The sequence below is a fragment of the Mustela putorius genome, unplaced genomic scaffold, assembly GCF_011764305.1.
Source record: "Mustela putorius furo isolate JIRA1106 unplaced genomic scaffold, ASM1176430v1.1 tig00000738_pilon_pilon_pilon, whole genome shotgun sequence".
NCBI lineage: Eukaryota > Metazoa > Chordata > Mammalia > Carnivora > Mustelidae > Mustela > Mustela putorius.
Window position 1 is genome coordinate 8821799 of NW_025421463.1, and position 11507 is coordinate 8833305.

Below are 11507 nucleotides of genomic sequence, written 5' to 3' on the forward strand. Positions count from 1 at the left end.
GCCAGACACTTCTGGGCTGCCTGGAGCTGTGGTTTGATTAAGTTTTTCTAACACAAGCCCTAGAGATTGATTCAGGCTAATGTAACTTAAGAATGTTCTGGAACAACCCCGAGGCAGCTCTAGCTTCAGAGGTGCGGCGGACCCAGCAGGCCTGGGAGAGGACAGGGAGCCCGCCGCCAGCAACCTACCCTCAGGAGGACACCCTGGGAGGCTCAATCCGACACAACTCAGCCACCTGCCCCTTCTCATCCATTGTGATCCTTTGAGAGAAACTGGTTGGCCCAGCGGAGGTCACCGGGAGTGTTTTGGGGCGTGGTTTGGTCCTTCGGGGGTTGCTATAGCAAAATACTGCAGACTGGACAGCTTGTCAACAACACACACTAGTTTCTCACCGTCATGGAGGTCCGAAGTCTGAGCTCCTGACACCAGCAAGGGCGGGTTCTGGTGAGGACCCACATTGCGGGGTCGCACACTGCTGACTTCTCCTGCACTCACCCGTGGAAGGGACCACGGAGCTGTGTGGGCGGTCTCTTAGAAGGGTACCCATCCCGCTGCTGAAGTGTCTACTCTCGTGACCTGTTCACCTTCCAAAGGCCCCACCTCCAAATACTATCTCATGGGGTGTAGGATTCCAACCCGTGCATCTGGAGTCGGGGGCATAGACAGTTGAGCTCTACAGGCTGGGAGGTACAGTTAGTGTGCTTTTTGGTCAGTGTGCCCACCAGAACCCTATGCGGTAGAGCAGAGGCAGTTACCCAAAGGAAGGGGGCGCTGTTCCTAGACTCGGCCAAGAAAGGATGCTGGGCAGGCAAAAGCAACAGGTGTCCTCTGTATCACATCCTTTGCTCTGTGCTCCCCGCCCCCACACACCCTCCTTCCAGGTTTAGGACTAAAGAAGTCCTTATGAGATGGGAGAACCCAGATATTGCTCTGGATGTCCCTGCTTCTCCCCAAGAGCTGTACCGGAAGTCACAGCTGGCAATCATCTACCCAATGGATCCAGGGTCTCTGGGTTTCTTTCATTCTATCACAAGCCTTATCGACATTCTCCAGCCTATGACCTCAGCGATAAATCTAACCACCCCTAGTAGATAATAAAAGGAATGAGGAGAGGGAAGAAAAATTCTGAAAAATCATGCTGACATATCAAGCAGGGGGTTGCAATCTTTTGGAAATAATCTTTATGAAACTGGCATTCACGATATTGTTGCCAGCTTCAAAAATATTAGTAATAATGATGGCAGTGATCATTTCAGCTTGAATTTACCGAGCACTTGCCGTGTTCAGCCTGATGCTGTTCCAAGGGCTTCACAAGAACTAGCTCAAGGTCATGGCAGGTATTTGTGACTTTCCTCCTAATTACCCATTGTTTTATCCCCTTGTCTTCAGCCAGCTCCTCACCAAGTTGGAGTCCTTTCCGAAGGGCAGACCCTAAGCTTCATGTGTCCCGGAATCGGGGCGGAGGTAGCCTTCCAGCAGCTTCCCCTTAGCCATGGTAGGGCAAGCGGGCACGGACCCCCCTCCCCACAGCACCCAGGGCATGTTGGCAATGGTCCTGCTTCCTTTGATAAACACAGTCAACCACCTTTGTCAACAACAGTCCCCCCAAACAGTCTAGAGTCCCTCAAAAAGGTAAAAATGCCATCAGTGGGTGAGTAGATGCATAAATCATGGAATATACATACAATGGAATATCATTCACCATAAAAAGGAATAAAGTGCCAACACATGCTATAATATAAATGAACCCCCAAAGGTCTTCTGCTGCTAAATGAAGAAAACCAGGCACCAAAGGCCACATGTTGCATGATTCCATTTCCGTGAAATACCTAAAACAGCTAAGTTTATAGAGACGCAAAGCAGGCTGGTGGTTGCCAGGGAGACCAGAGGGAGAGGGCTTGGGGAGTAACCACTTAATGGGCATAAGGTTTCTTTTGGGGGTGATGAAAACATTCGGGAACCAGGGAGAAGTGATGGTTGTACCCCACTACGAATGTACTAAACCCTGGAGTGCCTGGGTGGCGCAGTCAGTTAAGTGTCTATCTTCAGCTCAGGTCCTGATCCCAGGATCCTGGGATCAAGTCCCACATCAGGCTCCCTGCTTTGGGGGGAAGCCTACACTTGATCTTGGCCAAAAACTGAGAAGCAAATTTTGGGGGAAAGCCTTCTTCTCCCTTTCCCTCTGCCCGCTGCTTCTCCTGCTGGTGTTCTTTCTCTGTCAAATAAATAAATAAATTAAATAAATTAATAAATTAATAAATAAATAAAATCTTTTCAAACCCACCCCCCAAAACGAATGTACTAAACACTGAATTGTTTGCTTTAAAATACCTAATTCAGGGGCACCTGGGTGACTCCGTCAATTGAGTGTCTTACTTAGGATTCTGGCTCAGGTCACAATCTAATGAGTTGTAAGATCTAGCCCCATATTGGGGTCTGCTCTCAGAGGGTGTCTTCTTGGGATTCTCCCTCTTCCTCTTCCTCTGTTCCCCCCCCCCAGACACACACACACCAAAATAAATAAATAATTTTTTAAAAAATTAGCTAATTCTATGTCCTATGTATTTTGCTTCGATTTTTAAAAAGTCAGAAAAATGGATATTGGTCCGAAAAGTTGGGATTTTGTTAAGTAAATCCATCTTCTTCTGGATCCAAAAAAAAAAAAGATAAACATAGAAGTACCATATAATCCAGCAATTTCAATCCCAGGTATACACCCAAGAGAAATGAAAATATGTATCTCAAACTTGGGCATGAATGTTCACAGAGGCATTATTCATAACAGTCAAAGAGTGCATACAGCCCAGTGCCCATCACCTCGTGAATGGCTCAACAACATATGGTCTCCATCCGTACAATGGAATATTCCTTTGGCAATACCAAAGGATCAGGTCCCTGGCATACGTTACGACATGGATAGACCCTGAGGTCATGCTGAGTGACAGCAGCCAGGCACAGAGGACCACACAGAGTGTGATTCCGTTTATATGGTGTTTCCAGAGTAGACAAGTGCCCAGAGACAGAAAGGAGAATGCTGGCTTCCAGGGGCCCCAGGGGGAGGGAGGAATGGAGAGTGATTGCTCATGGCCGTGGGGTTTCTTTTGGAGGTGATGAAGATGTTCTGGAAATGGGTGCCTGGGTGGCTCAGTGGGTTGAGCCTCTGCCTTCGGCTCAGATCATGATCTCAGGGTTCTGGGATCGAGGCCCACATCGGGTTCTCTGCTCAGCGGGAAGCCTGCTTCCCCCTCTCTCTCTGCCTGCCTCTCTGCCTACTTGTGATCTCTGTCTGTCAAATAAGTAAATAAAATCTTTTTAAAAAAGAAGATGTTCTGGAGACACTTCTGGTGGTTGCCCAACTCTAGGAATGTACTAAAAACCACTAATGTGTCCTTTTGATGGGTGGAATGTATGGTATGTTAATGATAGCTCGATGAAGCTACGTGTGCTGTTGGAAAGGCCAGCTCACATTTTCAGCTTGAGCTGAACAATTACTAAGTAAACTGGTGACCGTATTCCCCCTTTGGAGGAATATCAAAACCTCTGGACACATAGAGCCTCAAGTCATGGGATGGGAAGCCACATTTTGGGACAGACGGTGCCCCTTGCCCCCTACCCAGTGGTTCCTGGGCTCTGCACTTTGGTTATTGGAAGAAAGAGCGCATGGGCTGTTGCTTGCAAGAATCCTGCGAGACAGAAGTCCACGCTACTCCCTCTGCAGTCCCCGGCATGTCGCTTCCTGCAGATGAGCAGGCGAACAGCTGAGTTCCCCATCACCACAGGATCCTGCCCCCTTATACCTATTAAGATGGCGATTATTAAAAAAAATTTCAGGAGCACCTCGGTGGCTCAGTCGGTTAAGCGTTTGCCATCAGCTGAGGTCATGATCCCGGGGTCCTGAGATCAAGTCCTGCGTGGGGCTCCCTGCACAGTGGGGAGTCTGCTTCTCCCTCTTGCTCTACCCGTCTCCCACCCCCTGCTCGTCTTCTCTCTCACAAGTGCGCACTCAAATAAATAAGTAAAACCTTCAAGAAAATTTTTTTAGAAAACAAGTGTTAGCAAGGATGTGGGGAGACTGGAACCCTTGTGTGGTGCTGGTGGGAAAGTAAAATGGCACCACCCATGCAGAAAACAGGATGGGGTTCCTCACCACCTGAAACTGAAATTACCATAATCCAGCATTGCCACTTCTGGTTATAGATGCAAAAGAATTAGAAGCCGAGTCTCAGAGATATTTGCACGCCCGTGTTCACAGCAGCATTATTCACAATAGTGAGAAGGTAGATGCCACCCAGTGTCCGCGGATAAACAAAATGAGGTAAGCGCGCACTGAAATATGCTTGTTTCACATACAATATAGTCAACACATTGGACGGACTACTGGTCAACCTTCAAAGGGAAGGAAACTCTGACACCTGCTCTGCCACAGATCAGCCTGGGAAGCTCTACGTGTGGTGAAAGAAACTGGCTACAAAAGGACAACTACACTCTGATCCCACTTGGATGAGATCCCTAGAGGACTCAGACTCATGGAGACCGAGAGGAGGATGGTGGTTGTCGGGCTGGGGGATGGAAGGAATAGGAATTTAGTGTTTAATGGGGACACCATGTCTTTCAGTTTTGCAAGATGAAAAGCTCCCTGGGGTGGATGTTGTGTGTGTGTGTGTGTGTCGAGGCGGGGGCGGGGGTGGTGGTGGTGGTGATGGCGGCAAGACCACGTGAATGTACTCACTGCCACTGAGCTGTGCCCTTGGAAGTGACTATGATGTTGATTTTGTGTAGAACTCTCCTGCAGGACTTGCTCTTCTCTGCTCCTGCGTGCCCCGAGCTGCAGACAGGTACTCTCTCTTCCTTCCTAGAGCTGCCAGGGAGGCCCCCAGGATTGCACATGGAAGACAGCCAAGCAGCCGACAGGCACCCCCCACCCCCAAGGTGCCTGGCAGTAGGGACACCGGCACAGCTATATCCAGCTGGGACCCTCAGAACAGGGCGCTTTAGGGCCACTGTTGGAAAAATCCTAAACCACAGCTCCAGGACTCATAGCCCCAAAGGGATCTTGTGATCCTTGGGCAACCTTAGCTCAGAAAGCGACCGCCATGTGCTGGGGAGAAAGGGCCAAAGGAACACCCTGACCCCGGAAATTCCTGGATTCTGGCAATCTCTTCCCTCCTTGCGTGCCTGGGGAGCACAATTTGCCAAATGCAGTGAAAGTTCCCTTCCTGTCCCCACAGCATTGCAATCAGCCCTGGAAGCCCCAGGGCCTCAGTGGAAGGGAGCAGAGAGGCAGCAGTCAAAGGGCAGAGAGCACTGAACCCGGTCCTTCCTGCTTGTCCTCATTCGCCTCCAGCACCCTCTCCCAGTTCCTGCAAGGGTCCAGTGAGTTCACCTTGACAATGGGAAGACCATCACCAGGTACGCATGTCTCTGCTATCGCTTTGTTACACACACTGGACTCACCTTTCATGGGATATTTTAAGATGCTCTTAGGGGCACATTCCCCTCCTTCTCCTACCCCGCCTGAGAAATCCAGATTTCTGTGATTGTGGGCTTGGAGGGATGGGAACCGCCAAGTGCAGAACATTGCATTGGATCCCTGTGCCTGGAGCGTACAATTCTGCACCTGCTTCCTACATGTGCACTTCCCCACACCAGCAAACAAGTCTCTGACACCAGAGAGATGACTGACTGCAATTTAATTCAGTTCTGATATTGTCTCCCCAGAGATGGCATCAGATCCACAGGTTAGGGGCTCAGTCCTGTAAGTATGCCCCTCCCCCACCTGCAGACGGAGCCCGCAAGTCCAGGCTGTCACCTGTGTTTCTGACCTAGTGACTATAGATCAGAGGTCCCCATGACCTCCTCCTTGGGTTCAGTTAATTTGGGAAGGGGCTCACAAACTTAGAATGCCAGATTGTCACAAAAGGATCGAAGTCAGGAACAGATGGATGGATGGAAGACAGACACAGGGCTAGGTCTGGGGCAAAGGTGTGGAGCTTCTGTGCCCTCTCCAGTGAGAGGGAGAAGCAGACTTCCCACTAAGCTGGGAGCCTGATGTGGGGCTTGATGTCAGGAACTTCAGGCTTCACTCCATAGGCATGACTGAGTAAATCATTGGCCACGGGGAATCAAACTCAAATCTCCAGCCTCTTTCCCTCTCTCATCCCCCGGTAAGGGGGAATACTGAGAGTTCCAACCCTCTAATCACATAGTTGGCTCCGCTGGAAACCAGCCCCCGTTTTCAGGTGATGTAGGAGCATTCTAAAAATGACCTTATGAACTTAGCAAAAGACACCTTCATTGGGATTTAGGAAATCCCAAGGGTTTTAGGAGTTCTGTGCCCAGATTGGAGTTGAAGACCAAAAAAATCCATTTCCTTTTTTTTTTTTTTAAAGATTTATTTATTTATTTAAGAGGGTGAAGGAGGGATAGAGGGGAGAGGGAGAATCTCAAGCAGACTCGGGCTGAGTACAGAACCTGACACTGGGCTCGATCTCACAACCCTGAGATTATGACCTGAGTCTAAGCCAAGAATCTGGTGCTTAATTGACTGAGCCATCCAGGCACTCCCAAAATATGTTTTTTTTTTAAGATTTTTATTTATTTAGTTATTTGAGAGAGTGTGTTTGAGCAAGAGAGTCCAAGCAGGGGGAGCAGCAGGGGGAGAGGAAGAAGCAGACTACCCACTGAGCAGGGAGTCCGATGTGGGGCTCGATCTCAGGACCCTGAGATCGTGACCTGAGCTGGAGACAGATGTTTAACTGGCTGAGCTGCCCAGGTGCCCCTAAAATATGTTTCTTATTATAAATCACAATATCACAGAGAGTTTCACACATGAACTCATTCTTTCCATGTAGTCCATCTAAGAGGCAAGGAATATAAGCCCAATTTACAGTTGCCAAGACTGAGGCTTGTGGGTCTGGGCACCTTACCCAAGGGCACAGTGTCTGACACCACTAAGTGCCAGGGTTGGTGTTAGAATCGAGGTCTGCATGCATCCCTGTTCTCCTGCCGCTAAAGCCCATCCCAGGAACCTGCAGCACCCTTCCACGGAGGAATATATAGACACAGACTGTATTCCTCACAGTCGCCTGGTCCAGCGTGGGGGGCACGAGGCTGGATAGGCGGCCAAGAGCGTGCAAGGGGTGAATTCCAGCAGCATATTTTGGGAGTTGCAAGTGGCAAACCCAACTTGAACTAGCTTTGGCAAAAACAATGGATTTATTGGAAGGCTACTGACCGAGCTTGGTGGTTTTTTTGGTTTTTGTTTGTTTGGTGGTTTTTCTACTGTAGATCACAACCTTGAGTATGTCAGGAGACGAAGTTAATGGATCTCCACTGGTAGGAAAAGAAAATGGCATGGAATAGAATAGAAAGTATCAGAATGTATCATTCAGGGGCACCAGGGTGGCTCAGTTGGTGAAGCGTCTGCCTTTGGCTCAGGGCCTGAGCTCAGGGTCCTGGAATGGAGCCCCACCTCGGGCTCTCTGCTCAACAGGGAACCTGCTTCTGCTTCTCACTCTGCCGCTACTCACAGCCTATGTTCACGCTCTCAAATAAATAAGTAAATCATACCTAATAATGGTATAAACATTGTTTCATGAGAATCATACACCTTTCATTCCGGGCTTGTGTGTGCCTTCTGGACTGCCATGTGCAGGTAGATAGAACGTGAGCTGCTGATCTAGCTCATGAAACCAAAGGGAAATCTACAGGTTTCAGGCAGCTCGTGAACCTTTATGTCCTGAGATTAGGGACCTCATCATGGTCATAGGTCTCTCTCTCTCTCTCTCTCTCTGTCTTTCCTTTTCCCCAGCTCTGTGTTTCTTCTGGGGTACCAACCTCATTCAGTCCCAGTATAGGTAGGTTTTTCTTGTAGCAGAGAGAACAGAACGTCGTGCCTATTCCAACTCCCGGCCTCCTGGTTCCAGGACTGTGGATGTAAGGGCATCTCCCCCTCCAGATGAAGTAAGAAGATTCTTTGTGTCCCACGTCCCGCTGGTTCCTTGTGGCCGGGGCAATGGGGTTCTCGGATTCCCCAGCCCGGGTCCCATCCCCTGCCCCATAGCAAAAGCAGCGGACCGTTTCTGGAAGTTCTCCCTGGAGCCGTGAGATTGGAGGGAAGAAGAAACAAGGCCCCCAAAAGGGGGTGTTCTTGTGGATGAGTCAGCTCATGACTGTTCTCTACGATGGGGTCAGGTCCCGAAGCGGGGCTGCTGTTGCTCTGGCCCAGGGACCGCCCGGATAGCATCTTGTAAAGCATTAGTGTGCCCAGGAGCTGATGCTCCAAGAGGGTCGGGGGTGGGATCTGGGCATCCTGTGGGTCTGCAGATCCCTGGCTGAGCCCACTCTCCCCATTCTGCCCCAATGGAACCGACCACCTCAGAGGTCTGCTAACCTCTCCAGACGTGGGCTTCTGGAAAAGACAGCTGGTGGCCAGTGTTTCCAAAGTTGCTTACAGAAGAGCAGTCTCTCTGGCCACAAAACTTGCCTTCTTGCTTGATTGGGGGTGGTGACATCTTACCCAGAGTCTTTATTTATGTATCCAAGGAACTGCTGGGGGTGGCTCCAGGAAGCCCTTCGAGGGCCAAGGATACAAATTCGGAGGCCACCGGAGCCTGGCTGGAGGCCAACAGACCTAGGTCAGCTCGCTTCCTGCTGTGGCTGTGGGCGTCCCTCTTCCCGTGCATAGGTGGGCAAGTTGGCTCTAGGGACTGGCCAGGGGGCTTGGGGGTCGAGGGGTGAGGGATCCCCTGTGACCTCCCTGTCTTGCACAGGGAGGAGCTCATCCTTCAGGAATGAGGCTTGCCCTGAAATCGCCAGCTCCCTGCCCACATCTGTAAAATGAGGAAATCCCACTGGGTGAGCTAGGGTCCTTTTCTTGGCTGCGACTCCATGATTCTTAGAACCTAACGTTCCATGATTCGGAGATTCTGGGGACTGAAAAATCTCCATTATTTTGCGTCCTTGCCTATGGCTTTGGATCCAAGCTTTACTCTCTCCCATGGATCTTTCCAGACCCCCACTTGCACCCAAGAAGGCCATCCACACAAAATGAGACTTGGTCTCTCCCTGGCTGTCTCATGAGGCGGACTGCAAATGCGTGCATTTGCATACCCACCACTGGGAGGCACGGGGGCAGGGACTCACCTTTATCTTGTTTTCTCCTTGGCCATTCCCTCCTGGCACCGTGAACCCTTGTTGGCCTCACACAACCTAAATTCCACAGCCCAGAGTATGTGAGGCTCCTATCTGGAGAGAGGTAGAATGTGTTTTTTGCCAGAACTCCAGAGAAGTTGGGGTAGGCCTGACACAGGACTAGACTCAGTCCCCGGGCAAGGCACATTTTGAGGCAGGAGGGCGGGCTCGTGGGAACTGGTGGCAGAGATGCAGAGCTGGGAGGGGCCAGAGGGGCCAGAAGGAATTTAATTTAGCTGTTGCCCCCTGCTATGCCCCAAGACCACCCCCCCCCCACATACACACCTTAAGTCCCTGTGACCCCATCAGTAAGGATAAGGCTGCTCACTCTTCCTGTCTGTGGGTCCTGTCCAACGTGGTTCTCAGGAACTGCTGGCAGAAAGAGGCCCATGGTTCTGCCCAGAGAAGACCAACCCCGACTGCCGGGATATCCCACACTGCCCGATGTCTCAGGTTCTGGATCCTCGTTCTAGATGGTAAAATTCCACGGGAAAGAAAGTGAGTATTTGGTTTGACACGTAACAACCCAAACTCACATCTCATCCTGGGCTATGCAGAACCCAAGGGTTGCTGGCCAGGGGGTGGGCGGATTTGCAGGGCGGCCCAAAGGTCTTCCAGGAGAGCGGGGGCAGTCCCCATGGCCATGATTAGCACCATAAACCTGATGCCCACAAGGAGACCAGAGTACCATAGCCCTAGCCCCAGCAGCTTGACTCCCAGATCTGGCCGCCCTGGGATGGGGGGGTCCCACATTATAAGAAGAGGGCAGACCCCAGGATTCTGTCTCAGCCACAGGTACTAGAGACCAGTCTAAGGTTCTCTTTTGCTTCTTGGGTCCCGACCAGGCCTGAATGTATGTGACATCAGACTGGCCATGACTCTGTCCCCCTTTTTCTCTTAGAAGTTCTTAAAACCTGGATTGACTCAAATGGCTCCTGCTCATTCGCTACAGGAGGACCTGAATTCTAATTTGCACAGAAAAGCAAGACCCTGGGGCTCCTATGACACCTGGGAAGAGGAGAGAAACTTCCAGCAAGGAAGAGCTGGGGGCTAGAAGTCATAATAATTTGATCACAGCAGACATTTGACTTTACCCTTAGCCTGAGCTCGCTGTCAATGACACCCACAGTTTATAGGCGATGACAATGGCCATCTCTCCTCCCCTTCCTACCGGCTCTGTGATAATGGCTTTCTGTGCTTAGGTTAATCCTTTTAATAACTGCAGTAGGGTCAGTCTGCTGTTGTCCCTGTTTTACCAATGAGAACACAGAGACTTAGAGAAGTCAGTGATGTCCCCAAGGCCACCGATTCAGCAAATGACAGAGCTGGGGCCTGAGCAAGGCTGTCTGGGTTCTGAGGACAGAATTTTTTTTTTTTTTTAAGATTGTATTTATTTGGGAGACAGAGAGAGAGAATGAGAGCATGAACGGAGGAGGCACAGGGGAGAAGCAGACTCCCTGCTGAGCAGGGAGCCCACTACAGGGCTCGATCCCAGGACCCTGAGATCACGACCTGAGCCGAAATCTTAACCAACTGAGCCACCCAGGCGGCCCTAAAGCCAGAATCCTAACCATTATTCTCTGCAGCCTCTGAGGCCTGAGGATTTACAGTTGGATGCATCAGTTTAAATCCCATCCAAGGTTCCCTGGCTGTTCCCAAGGACAGCAGGAAGCATTGCCTGGAATGAAAGCCTCAGGGGGAAACTCGTTCCTCTTGCCCTCCCCGTAGTGACCAGAGCCTCCTCTGGTCTCTACAGAGAAGGGGATAGGAGAAGGGACAGCACGAGCCGGCAGCACGGAGCCTCTTCCCCAGGGTGGGGCCTGTCCCCCAGCCCAGGCCCCAGGCATAGAGCCAACCAGGAGAGGAAACTCCCTCCCATGATCGTGTTCTCGGCCATTCCGCACAGGAAAGGGCAGGCTCCCCCGAAGCCCAGACAGTCTCCAGATGGTTTTTCACTGAAGACTTTCCCAGAGAATCTTGGGAACCCAGGACAGACTGTGGGCTGGGCCAGAGCTCTGGCCAGTGTCAGGAGAACAGGCAGGTCCCTGGCTGCTTTAAGGTTCCATGGGATCCTGGAGCGAACCCCTTTCCCTCTGCGCCTGCATTTCTCCATCTGCCATGGGTTGACTCGTGATCCCAGAAAGACAGGTCCAAGTCCTAAGCTCAGTACCTGTGAACGTGACCTTATTTGGAAATAGGATCTTTGCCAAAGTAATTAAGTGAAGGATCGCCGGACGAGATCATACTGGATTTAAGGTGGGCTCTGAACCCAATGACAGCGTCCTTAAAAGTACAGGAGAAGACGCAAAGACGCA

At 50.8% G+C, this 11507-nt stretch overlaps 1 long non-coding RNA gene across 3 annotated transcripts; it reads left to right on the plus strand.

Annotated features, from left to right (window-relative positions):
• Positions 1-4127: 4127 nt before the first annotated feature.
• LOC106004893 lies at positions 4128-10623 on the plus strand. Of its 3 annotated transcripts, XR_006607824.1 has the most exons (6): positions 4135-4315; positions 5229-5409; positions 8545-8686; positions 8772-8856; positions 9559-9690; positions 10094-10623. It is a non-coding gene; the product is annotated as an uncharacterized LOC106004893 (long non-coding RNA). The 3 variants fall into 3 exon arrangements; XR_006607822.1 differs by having other exon boundaries at positions 4128-4315; positions 8772-9690; XR_006607823.1 differs by lacking the exon at positions 8772-8856 and having other exon boundaries at positions 4141-4315.
• The last annotated feature ends 884 nt before the right edge of the window (positions 10624-11507 follow it).